At 39.0% G+C, this 13,586-nt stretch overlaps 1 protein-coding gene across 4 annotated transcripts in view; it reads right to left on the reverse strand.

Annotated features, from left to right (window-relative positions):
- The window catches only part of INPP4B (inositol polyphosphate-4-phosphatase type II B), a 957,317-nt gene that overhangs the window by 737,539 nt on the left and 206,192 nt on the right, over positions 1–13,586 (reverse strand). The window contains exon 1 of one of the 4 annotated variants that reach the window (XM_014586327.2): positions 486–512. The exons of the other annotated variants lie outside the window; for them this stretch is intronic. The gene's annotated coding sequence lies outside the window, so the exon portion shown is untranslated. Of the gene's footprint in view, positions 1–485; positions 513–13,586 lie in introns of those variants that run through there. 4 annotated transcript variants of the gene reach the window in all.

Below are 13,586 nucleotides of genomic sequence, written 5' to 3' on the forward strand. Positions count from 1 at the left end.
GAAACAGGGAACCAGCAGTTGGCGTAATGGCTATGTCGCTGGACTCCCACGTAGTCGACCACGGTTCGCGTCTCGGACCCGGTGGCTTAAATCTCACGCCGGGCGCGTGCGCGTGCGTGCCCAAGATCCCGAGAGGAGAATGGAGGAGAAGGGATTGCGGCGTGACCATCCCCCCGGGGGGTGATTTCTCGCTTTCTGTCTCTATGTCTCTCTCTCTGTCTGTCTGGCGAGCGCACGCGCCCTATAGCGAAAACCTCTCCAAAAAAAAAAAAAGAAAGAAACAAAGCAATCTAAGAAAATGTTATTACAGTTGAATATTTCTATATTTCACTATCAAAATATGACAGAAAGATAGGGCAAAAATGAAATCTATATAATGCTCAATAAGTAGATTTATGATTCTGGCAGCACCAACACTGGTAATTCTAAAAAGCCCTTTAGCATCAAGACATCTAGAAATGCATAATAAAATACAACAAACATACTTTAAAGTGCTCTGTTGAGCTCCCAAGGTGTCAGGATGATCCCACAGGGTGAAATGAAGACAGAGCTGAAACAATAATAGCATATAAGTACGAAAATCATGAGCACTCCTGGTGGTGGCTAATAATGCCAGGATCTCAACACCCTCGAACTGTACTAGCCTCAGAAGAAATAGTGGGCAAAGCCTGAAGTTTGCAAAAGATGGGCTGTTGGAATTTAGAATACTCCCATGTCCAAAAGGGTGGGCAACTTTAAAAAAATGCCTTATGACAGGGGTAAGCAACAAGAAGAAAATGATGTATAGCAGCCCTGGCTTAGAGTAGAAACAAAGGAAATTTTCCAAGTATGTATCAACTGTAGTTCTTTCCTCATAATTTTTGTTCTTAGTTTTATACTAATTGTAAGTACTAAAAATCTTTAAGCAGAGAAATTAACTTAAGGAGCAAATTAAATCCTCTCCAAAGTAATATAACCTCATCTCAGACTTCTCAGGATTCTCAGAATTTTAAATAAACCAAAAATTAGCTCACAATCAAAAACTGTACAACATGCAAGAAAGCAGTTCTTCATAAAGGAGAATTAAAAAGAAAACAGAATTAGATTGCTAAGGAATTCAGATTTTGTATTGTTAGATACACAACATAAACGTTAAACATCTCTCTACATGTAAGAGGAAACTAGCATGATAACAGAGCAAAAGGATATGAAAAACAGAATCTTAGAAGACTAAAAGTAACTTCTAGAAATTAAGAAATATATAAATAAAGTTACAATCTTATATGTTTTCTGTAATATCTGCTTAAATAAGTAGATACATTTTTAAGAACGATAGAATGGGTCACCAGGTAGCATGATGGTTGGGATGGTGGACTCCCACATGGCTAACCGCAGTTCAGGTGTTGGACCTGGTGGCTTGCTTTCTTACTTTCTCGCTCTCTCGTGCTCTCGCTCTCTCTCTCTCTCTCTCTGTCTCTCTCTCTCTCTCTCTCTCTCTCTCATAAGCACAGGTACCCTACAGCAAATTAAAATAATAATAATAAATTAGAAAAAGAATGGAAAAGAGACATACAAGGTAAAGATGAGCAAATCACCTCACATGCAGGTAATAAGAAAAATTAGATTGTTCCACATGGAGACAGAGATTTAAAAGGCCAAAGGTGCCTCACAGACAGAAGAATGCAGACTGGGAAGTGAAATCCTGCTCGAGGGACAAACTATCCTGGTACTTTTCTCCTAAAGGCCAGGCCTTATATTCCACAAGAAAATATCCAGGTGTTCTGCATGTCCTCAGTTTCCCCATCTACATATCTTTTCCAGTAATTTCTCCAGACTCAAGAATCATAGCCTTAATTTCTACCCACCCAAGGCTCTATCTCTGACACTTAGAGCTATCCATCTTTCATGTGTGAAGCTTTCTGCTGGAAGAAAATAAGGAAATTTTGTCCTTTCTCAGCTTTGCTGTTTGCTTTTTTAAGAAACTAGCTGGGGAAATTCTGGACTTAATGAGTCCTTCTTTTGTCCTTGGAAGAGTCACAGAATGCAGCTGTCAGGCAGCAGTTGTATAGGATTCTTACAGTTCCTCTTAGTTCTCCAGATAACATCATATTTTACATTATCAGTTAATGATGGCCAGGCAACTGAAACTCAACCTCCCATAAATTCCCCAACAAGGAAGAACTCAGCTATGTCTTCCTTATCAGCCATATTTTCCTGTGCATTCTGAGAGGTCCTTGAAGAAAAGCTAATTTTCTTTTTTTTCCTATAAACAAGCATGCGTTAATAGTTACCAGAATTTGGAGACCTAAGAAACACTTCCTAAAAATCTCCTTTGAGCCAGACACTGTTAGGCTCCACAGATGTGGTTCAGAAGAGTATCAATAATCCTAGCATCCCTTGCCTGAGTGGAAACAAACTTGTACAGAGGACTCTGAGTCTCAGGACATGTAACAATAAAGTCTTTATTCTGACATACCTCTAATTGGGGGCTTTCTTGTAATAGTTTACTGAGCTGTAACAGTTTTAAAAAATACTGAAGGCAGAGCCAGCAGATGACAAAGTGGTTAAGACAATGGACTCCCACATGACTGACAGCAGTTTGAGTCCCAGACCTGGCGGCTTAAGAAAAAAATTACACCGCACGTGCATGCATGCCCCAAATCCCTGAAGGATAAGGGACTGTGGCATGGTCATCCCCCCTGGGGAATGATCTCTTACTTTCCCTCTCACTGTCTCTTTCTTCTTTCCAGTGAACACACATACCCTATGACAAAAACCTTAAAAACCAACAAACAAAAAATACTCAAGGCAATTGTTTTCAGAAGACCGTATTTATAACCAACAGATTTGGCCTTAATCAATCGATTTTGTTAACATGATGCTCTAGTAAAGAGACATAATAATTATTCTAAATCCTTACTTTCTTCAAGATTAAACTTTCAACTGTACATAGGGGTGGGGGGTCAACAATGTTGACGTACTATGGTTTTGTTACTCTCATGACAATACAATATTTAAGTATATCCAGCATCGCTTGGTAGATATCTTGACATGACTGGATTCCTTATACTTTTGCACCCACTTTATAGTGAAGCCAAATTAATTTGTTGTCGACCTGCTGATTATCATCTTGTCATCAGCAGCGTATCTAGTACAATGATGAAGCCCAGGAGGATGTCTCAAAACAAATCTACATATTGATTCCTATCTTTCTTTTGGACCAGATTTCAGGACTGCTCTGTGATCCAAGAGCACTTGGGAGTGTGCATCTTTCCAAAGAGAAAAAACATTGCATCTTTCACAAATCTGTTTTCAGGATGAATTTTACCATTAGAACTTCCTCTGTAGTAGCCTATGCTTCTCGAAAAGGAAATAAAGCCTTTTAAAATGAATAATTTCCCTTCCTACAGACAAGAAAAGCTGGAGTTTTATCTCAGTATATTTGTGACAAAGAAAATATTTAAGAACAGTATCACTTCTGTTCATACAAATTGCTACAAAAAGCGAGAATGCTTATTATGTGCAATTTTATATTAAAAACTCTGAAGAAAGCTTGTTACTACCTTCCTGAGTCCCAAGTATTATTCTTCTACTTCCTTTTCTTCATTTTTCTTTTCCACAAAGGGCCAATCTAGGTTTTAATGATTCCTAAGAAAACCCTAGGAGTCATAGCCTTGGTGAGTGATTTCTACCTTTAGCAATTGAAAAATCAGAATAACAACAATGGTACGACTCTAAGTTCAGGTTGCTTATAATGGTCTATGTGCCAGTTGCCCTGGTTTCTAAAACCTAGTGGGTTTTTCATTCAGAATTTCCCTTTATACTGTTAATTCCCCTGTCTCTTCTTTTCTCAAAAATAACTCCAAAGTATTATTAGCTAGGGATTTCTTTTGCAATTTCTCAAGTAAATGAGTCATACTGCTCTTTGGGACATCTTTTACTAATGAGCTTCTTTATTTGGGCTGAAGCAGTGGTGACCCTGAGTGCTGACAAGCAACAAAAATAATTGCTTAGAACCCAGTGTCTTTACATGAATTAGACTACCACACTTTGCAGTACAGATCTGCTTTTCTGTCCTTTTTTATCCCTTCTCTGCCCACATCAATGTTCTCCATCATGTTGTATGTGTTTTTTGGGGTTTTTTTTTGGGGGGGGGTTCCATCTTTTTTTTCTTTTTCTAGTTATGCCATAGTCTTTTTTTTTTTATTCTCTTTTTTTTTTTTTTTTTGAGGGTTTTTTTATAAAGAGTTGCTATAAGGCATGTGTGCTTGCCAGAAAGAGACAGACAGAAAGCAAGAAGTCACCCCCCAGGGGAGATGGCCATACCGCAATCTCTTCTCCTCCATTCTCCTCTAGGTATCCTGGGCATGCACACACAAGTACCTGGCATGAGTTTAAGCCACCAGATCCGGGACTTGAACCATGTTCGACTACATGGGAGTCCAGCGACATAGCCATTATGCCAACTGCCAGTCCCTGCCATAGTCATTCTTAAAAACCTCTTGCGGTAGTATTGCAAATGCAGGTCTAAGGTCAACTCCATAGCATAAGGGAAGCTGGTTCAAATCCCAGCCCTACTGGCTTGAGAAACATGCTGGGCATATGTGCATGCTCAAAATCCAGGCAGGATGGAGAAACAGAGGAGAAGGGATTGCAGCATGACCATGCCCCACTGGGGCAGGAGCTGTTTTCTCTCTTTTTCCTTATGTCTCTCTCTGATGAGAGCATATACCTTCTGGCAATTTTAAAATCAAAATGCAGGTCCATGTTACTTAGCAAGTTATATAAGTTACATGCTTTTCCAAAGCCAAAAATTAAAAAAAAAAAAACACCTTCAAATATATTATCTCAGGGTAAATAAAGGGAGTTCTTATACTATTTTCCAGCTTAAAAATCTACATATATCTATAGTATGAAAGTGCTCAATCTCAAAGCATGGGATGGCTTGTTGATTTTATTTTGTAACTCATTCTTGCTTTAATCAATTTGCCAGAGGATTCTCTGGCAGCTAAATTCTGGCCCCAACGTGGGCTTTTATGCGTTCACCTTAGATGTGAGGAGAGTGAGTCTGCCCAGCAATAGACTGACACGTGCAAAAAACATGGACTAAAAATAGTTTGCATTTGTATGGTATGTTGTAAGTTATAATTACACAATTCTTCATGATTATATGTGCGTCATATTGCACCTGTTTCAAAGGGTTGCAAGAATTAAATAAAACATTGCAGGTAAATTCACCACATATTTTTAAGTCACAGTAAATAGGAAACTCTTGTTATTACTGACACTGCTTTCTTCTGTGGGTAACACATTTCTTCTTCTTTTATTAAGATTTTATTCCATAGGGTGCATGCACTCACCATGGTCAAAGAGAGACAGAGAAAATGAGAGGGAAAGTGAGAAATCACCTCCCAGGAAGGACGGCCATGCCACAATCCTCCCTTCTGAGGTGGCAGCCCCATCTCTAGATCCAGCCTCAGTCCAGCCCCTGAGGGTGAACTGCAGTTGGTCTATTCTCCTTGCCAACAATTGCTTTATGGGTGAACACGTGATATAGTTCAGGTGACCAAGACAGGAGAAATTTGATGAGAAGACTAAAAAAATAAAACATAAAGAAAGAGTCCCCCCCATTCCCTATCTACACATGTTATAAAACTACAGTAGTCATTTCTGGACCATGACAAAAGTTAGCCTGAAAGGAAAAGCTGAGGATGGCAGAGTAGGACGAGGAAAATAAAGTAGGATTTTGATGACATTACGAAACTGCTGCATTAACTGACCTTGGAACTGCACCACCTTTAGGGTTCTTTGCTCTGTAAGATAATAAATCCCCTCACTATTTAAGACACTTGAGGTTGGGATTCCTAATCCTTGAAGCCCAAATCATCTTAACCAAGTTACAGAAATATCATTTATGAGATTCTTGGCAAGAGCAGTAAGATAGACTAGGATGAAAGACTGCTTTCTTTACAGCATTCACAAACCTGTTCTCTTTCAGCTTCCAGCTCGATAGGCATGGATTATTATAATTAAGAAAGGAAAGGTGATTGAAGCATTAGGCAAACTAATAGATATGTCAAATATGAAAGAGTAAGAGCGATACATAATACTGACTAGAAAAGAGCAGTGATAAAGGACAGACCTGAATCCACAGCTTTTGCTAAATTCATCATTCTAGAACGCCTACACAGAATTAATAAATCCTTAAGGTTATCTGAAGGAGATTCATGAGGTTGAAACAACATGGGTAGTACAGAATGATGACATGAAATGGCCAAAATGAGATAGAATAATAAATATGAAGTCATACACTTGCTTCCTAGAAAACACAGTGTACACATTTAGCAATGACCTAAAAAGGATGCCTAGAGTGGTTTTAACTATTCCCAAATTTAATGCACAGCACAGTGTTAGACAGCTGTTATAAACATTACGCTTTCTTACCTTCATTGAGTACAGCACCTAGATATGTGGCCTCCAGTCCTAGATATCAAAATTAAACCTTAAATTTTTTCTTAGTTGTAAAGTTAATACTTTAGAGCAGTTGTAGGTGCATGGCAAAACGAAGTGGAAAGTACACAGATTCTCATATACCTCCTGCCACCGCACACGTATCGCCTCTATTAACAACAGTCCAACCTCTTATATTTTTTGTTTGATTTTTGGTACATCGCTACAAGCCATGTGCATTTGCTAGAGAAAGAGAGACAGACAGACAGAGACAGACAGACAGACAAAGTGAGAATCATCCCCCAGGGGCATAGCCATGCCACAATCCCTTTTCCTCCATTCTCCTCTCAGGATTTTGGACATGTTCGTACATTGTTCCTGGCATGATTTTAAGCCTGAGACTTGACCCACACAACCAGCCACTTGTGATCCAGCCACCTTAACCTCCACGCCACCTGCTTGCCCAAACCTCTTAAACTTTTAAATCTTTAAAAGAATGGTGCATTTGTTATAATAAATACCTATATTGTCAACATCAGCATCACCCAAAGCCCATAGTTATCTTTGGGAGTCACTTTTGGTGGTATATGTTTTGTGGGTTTTGATATGTGTATAATGACAGGTAACCCTGATGGAGAAACCGTACAGAATAGTTTAACTGCTGTCAAAATCCTCTGTGTTAATTTGTCCCTCCCTCCCGCTAACCCCTGGCAACTACTGCACATTTCCTGTCTCCACAGTTTTGCCTTTTTCAGAATGTTATACATAGCTAGAATCATGCAGTATGTAGCCTTTTCAGGTTGGCTTCTTTCACTCAGGAATATGCATTTAAGGATCTTCTATGTCTTTTCCTAGCTTGATAGCTCATTTCGTTTTAGCACTGAATAATTTTTCCATCGTCTGGATTTTTATCTACTCACCTACTGAAGGGTATCTTGGTTGCTTCCAAGTTTGGGCAATTATGTATAAATCTGCTAAGCTCTTCTTCCATGTGCAGGTATCCATGCAGATGTAAGTTTTCAGTTCATCTGAGTATATACCAGGGAGCACAACTGCTGTATTACATGGTAAAAGTATGTTTGGTTTGAGTACAAACTGCCAAACTGTTTTCCAAAGTGTTATCACCATTCTGTATTCCCATCAAGGAATAAATGAGAGTTCCTACAGCTTCTATGGAGTGCTTTAAAAATGCTGCTATCTAGGCCCAAATCCAGATCAGAAGGAATCAAAATTTTTTTGGATTGAACCTGGTTTGGCACACTGTGTGAAGTTCCAAAGGCAGCAATGACACTGATCTAAGTTCTAGATCAAGAAAGATCTGCTGAACGTGGCTCACAACAGATCTCATCAGTGTGACATTTTGTATTTCTGAAAATCACAGTACGGAAAGACATCTAAAAATTGGAATGCAGGCCAGCAGGTGGCATGGAGGTTAAGGTGGCTGGATACCACATGACCAACTTTGTGGTTCAAGACCCAGGCCCAGCAGTTTGAAAATCAAACTGGGATCATATGCTTGCATGCCCAAAGTCCTGAAAAGAGAACAGAGAAGAAATTGCAGCATGGTCATCCCTTTTGGGGGGGTTGATTTCTCACTTTTCCTCTCTTTCACTCACTGTTCCTTTGGCAAACACACATGTCTTATATATACATATATACATATGTGAAAGATATAGGGTAACGGATATACATATACATAGATATGTATACATATATGTATACATGTCTATAAGGCATATGTGTATATGTACATATATGTATACATAAGGAACATATAAGGCCTCTGTGTGTGTGTGTGTGTGTGTGTGTGTGTGTATACAATACACAAAGCAATCTAAGGAATGCAACCAAAGGAAGCCAACCAGGAGGGTGAGAGGGTCTCATAACTTACAATCATGTCATATGATGAGTGCATGAAAGGCCAGGGATATTTGGTCTAGAAGAGGAAGGACTTAAGAGAGATCCATGAAAAAAAGCCATGTATTGATGTTAAGTATTTAGATAGACACATGGAAGATATGCTGCCATTTGATAGCTCTAAAATAAAGAATTTAAGAACCAGTTGTGGAAGCTATAGGGTATCAGATCTTACATCAACATATTTGAAGTTTTTCAAGTCATTAAACGCTAAGCAACAGAAAGAATTGCTTTTGAAAAACAGTAAATTTTTTCATAATTGCAAGTTTCCCCAGAGGCCAGATGACAATGTGGAATACACCAAGAAGGCTGCAGTGGGGACCCTTTCCCTCACAAAGACTGGTCTAGAATCCTTCTAAGGGTACCTTTGACTCTGAGATCCTATGATAGTCTGAGAAAATATATCACAAAGAAGTCACAGAAACAGAGAGATCAGAATTCACCCTTCAAAGGATAATGGTTAAAACCTGGGCACCAGCAGTTGGCCTAATGGTTACATTGCTGGACTCCCATGTAGTCTACCACGGTACAAGTCCTGAACCTGGTGGCTAAAAACTCATGCCAGAGGACCAGCAGTTAGCATAATGACTATGTAGCTGGACTCCCATGTAGTTGACCGTGGTTCGAGTCCGGGACCTGGTGGCTTAAACTCACGTCAGGTGCATGTGCATGCATGCCCAGGATTCCGAGAGGAGAACGGAGAAGGGATTGCAGTGTGGCCTTCCCCCCCGGGGGCGGGGGTGATTTCTTTCTTTCTGTCTCTCTCTGTCTTTCTGGCAAGTGGACGTGCTCTATAGCAAAAACCTCTCAAAAAAAAAAAAAAAAATGCCAGTGCATGTGTGTGCATGCCCAAAATTCTGAGAAGAGAATGGATGACAAGAGATTACAGCACAGTCATCCTTCCAGGAGGCTGATTTCTCACCTTCTTTCTTTCTGTCTCTCTGGAGAGTGCACGTGCCCTGTAGTAATAATCTAAAATAAATAAAGGCTAACTCTTAATGAGCAATTACTATGTGCCAAACCCTTCATACATACTATTCCTAATTCTTACAGCAGTGATCATGGTACTATTCACATTTTATACATGAGGAAGCCGAGTTTGTTGTTTGTCTAAAGGTTGTTTGACTTACTCTGAGAATTCGAACATTTGGCTACTAAGTGGAAGAGACAGCCCTCGAACCAATGTCTTACCAAAATTAACCTCCCAATGACTTCTCTAAGTAGGTCTACAAAGTAAACACTAAACCTCTAGTTTACATTCAATATCTTTTATGATCTGTTGCCAATCCAAAATTTCAATTTAGTTTCCAGGATTACCATTAATTCACTTTACGATCCAGATAAATTGTACCACTTGTTTCCTTGCAAGCACAAAGTTTCCTGGCAACAAGCCTTACATTGAAGCCGATCCTTCTCGTTCTAACACATTTATTCTTTTTTCCACAGATTCCTAAATCACAGCTCTATTTAAAGACCAGTCCAAAGCTTTCTAACCCAAATCTTTGATGATCTCATCTTAAAATAAATTTTCCATCCTAAGAAGTCTCACTTAATTTTATCCTAGATCTCACATAGTACTTAGTATTTTCTGCTTTGCATGTATTACGTGTGATATGTGTATGCTTTAGCTAATAACAGTTTTTGCATGTTTCTCATTCTCCTACTAGATTCTAAAATTTCCCCCAGCCTCTCAAAAAGTTAGATATAACACCAAGCACATAGTGGAGAGTCAATACAGTTTGATCGAACATATGAATGAGGATGGGGCTGGCCGGTGGTCCAGAGGTAACATGTCTGGACCCACATAGAAGAGGTTCAAGGTTCACATCCCAGGGCCTCAATGAGCACATGGGGTACGTGTTTGTGTCCACAATGTGGGCCATCTGATACCAGGGATGCCATGAGGACTTTGTGGGGAACATCTGTTCAATCTCTCTCAAGAAACAAACTTACAAATAAATTAATTGGCTGAGAAAAAACTTAAGCAACAAAAAAAATAAGTGATTTGTTCAAGATCACAAAAAGTAATTTGTATCTCAACCAGAACCCACCCCAAATCTTTTATAGAGCGTTTATATTTTTGTAATTATCTCGTGGAACAATTTTGTTACATACTGAGATTACAATAAACAAGTAAAAAAAAAAATGTGAACTGTTGATTCGGCTCTGTAAGAGGCAGGATAAAAAGGAGCAATGACATTTAAGTCCTCAGATTGTCTTCTCTGGGTAAAGAAAACCAAAAAATCTATTCAATGTCATGTTTTTTAATGGCATTTTGCCTTAGATAATTAAAGCCGAACTCAAATACCTCAAACCAAGGTCTGTCAGTGCAGTCACTAAATATACAACTTTCAAAGTTCACAAATATCTAGAAACCCACATTTCTAATTAAGTAGATAGTATCCTGGAGTAGAAAACACAGTCTCTGAATAAATAAATCTAGAAAATGCTGTTCTTATGCCATCATATTAAAAAACAACAATAAATCATTTTAACAGCTTTTTCACTGTGTCACATATAGAGAAGACAAAGAAAATGTCTTTTGTCATCTAACAAAAGAAATATATGAAGGGAGAATGTCAGAGAACTTGGTGGAGAAAAATATAGCAAAAATATATAAATTATTGTAAAAGGTTATTGCTTTGTACAAACTGGCAATTTACATGAATGACCAGGAGTATACTTGACGTTAGTGTCAACATTTAGAAAAAGCCTTCACAGAAAATTCCAGAGAGGAAATCAATTATACTGAAGAGCTAACTTACTATTAAGGATTAATAAATTATGTTGAAAATACTCTCAATGACTGATGCGCAAAAAGGGATAGTCATGTTGTAAAGAATCTCAATATATAAAGCCTGATAATTGCAAAAACTAAAAATGAACCAGGTCATTTTAATTATTCCAACTATTCTTGTAATAAATTTTATGTAAAACCACTGAAAATCAGACTTTATGGAGGAAAATGTTCCCTTAACAAACCATGCTCTCTCTTTTACCTTTGACTAAGCAGCAGTTTTACCATATCCAGAAAAAATAGTTTGAATTATTCCCCTCTATTTCCAATTCTTCCCCTCTGCATAAATTACAACTAGTTTTAAAATTTTAGACTGCCTTCAAGAATTTTTCCCTCAACCTCCTTCCCAAAGCTGAGTTATAGGTCCCCTTCCAAACTGAACACTAGGCCCTAGAATCTCCTTCTCATCCTTAATATAGCATTAATCACAACATCTGGTCATTTATACTTCACCTTGCAGCACACACACAAGTACACACAAACAAAACACATCACATAAACATACATACATGGAAGCTGCTTTTGGGCCAGGATATTGTATCCACTGCCTTTCCAGAACACAATACACACCTGACATACTTTGCTTGAACATATATGCTGTCATAGAAAGTATAGATGATTCCTAACTTTAAATGGTTCAACTTGAGATTTTTCAATTTTACAATGATTCAAAAGGCATATGTATCCAGTAGAAGCTGTAGCTCATATTTTGAATTTTTATCTTTACTGGGGAAGTGACAGATGGTATGATATTCTCCCACAATGCTCAGCAGCAGCAGTCAGCCACAGCTCCATCAGTCACATGATCACAAGGAACAACCCATATTTGACAGTGTAATATGTTCCCAGAGGTTTTGGATATCATTTTGCCCAGCTGTAGGCTAATGTAAGTTTTCTGGGCAAATTTAAAGTGTAGGGTAACCTAAATTATAATATTCAGTTGGTTAGATGCATTAAAATGCATCTTCAATTTACAATATTTTTAACTAAAGATGTATTTATTGGAATATAATCCCATTGCAGATTAAGGAGTGTCTGCATGTTTGTTTTGTCCTGTTAACATTTTGTTTTTTGTTTTTCTGTTGGCTAAAATGTATTCACATCTTTTTAAGCTTTTCTAACAGCATTCTACAATATTCTCCATTTTATCTCCTGGCCATGCTAACAGGAGTCATCCATCTTTCTGCAAGTGGGGGAAAGGGTTAAAGTTTTGCGCAGTGAGTTCCTTCCAGTATTTTTTCCACATTGATTTTTCACTTCAGGGACAAAGAAAATGTGAAGTATCATATAATTGATTTTGAATCATTACCATGAAAACCTTTACACACAAAAATGCACAAGAGCATATGGGCGATCTTCAGAAATGTGTCCATTTTAGTATTAACAGCAATATTTTTCAGATGAGTAGGTCATATTTTTCTTTTTTTTTTTGGAGAGGTTTTTGCTATAGGGCGCGTGCACTCACCAGACAGACAGAGATAGACAGAAAGCAAGAAATCACCCCCCACAGGGGGGATGGCCACGCCGCAATCCCTTCTCCTCCTTTCTCCTCTCAGGATCTTGGGCATGCACGCACACGTGCCCAGCATGAGTTTTAAGCCACCGGGTCCAGGACTCAAACTGCAGTCAACTACATGGGAGTCCAGTGACATAGCCATTACGCTAACTGTTGGTCCCAGGTCATATTTTTCTATTAAACTTCTTTTAGTGTTTTTAAAAAAAAAAAGTTCACAGTGCATACCATTAGAATCATTGTTGTAAGAGGCTGTAAAGCCTATTCGATGTTAGGGAAATTTACTTGAAAGTCCCGGTTGAGCTGACTAGGCATGAGTGATATTTGTTTCTATTTTCCACACACTGCCAGAGACACAGAGACTGCACTAACCCTTTTTGTCAGAAATTACATGAAGTGAATTGCAATAGAAATTCACTGAAGGGAACGCTGGGAAGCCCAGGCGTTTTTTTTTTTTTTTTTTTGGGGGGGGGCAGGGGCTTTGCTATAGGGTGCGTGGACTCGCAAGAAATCAACCCCAGGGGGGATGGCCACGCCACAATCCCCTCTCCTCCATTCTCCTCTCAGGATCTTGGGCATGCACACACACACACCTGGTGTGAGTTTAAGCCATCGGGCCTGGGACTCAAACCACGGTTGACTACATGGGAGTCCAGTGACATACCCATTACGCCAACTACTGGTTCCAGCCCCAGCTTCTTGTCTATTCATTCATACATAAACCAGTCATGCTTAGGGACAGTTAAGACAAGATAACACAGTCATAAGCCAGGATGGATCAAAAAATCATTTCAAAACCTCTCTAAATCGGGAACCAGCAGTTAGCGTAATGGCTATGTCGCTGGATTCCCACGTAGTCGACCGTGGTTCGCCTCCCTGACCCGGTGGCTTAAATCTCACGCCAGGCGCATGTGCGTGCGTGCCCAAGAT

This window comes from Tupaia chinensis, unplaced genomic scaffold (genome assembly GCF_000334495.1).
Source record: "Tupaia chinensis unplaced genomic scaffold, TupChi_1.0 Scaffold000127_2, whole genome shotgun sequence".
Lineage (NCBI taxonomy): Eukaryota > Metazoa > Chordata > Mammalia > Scandentia > Tupaiidae > Tupaia > Tupaia belangeri.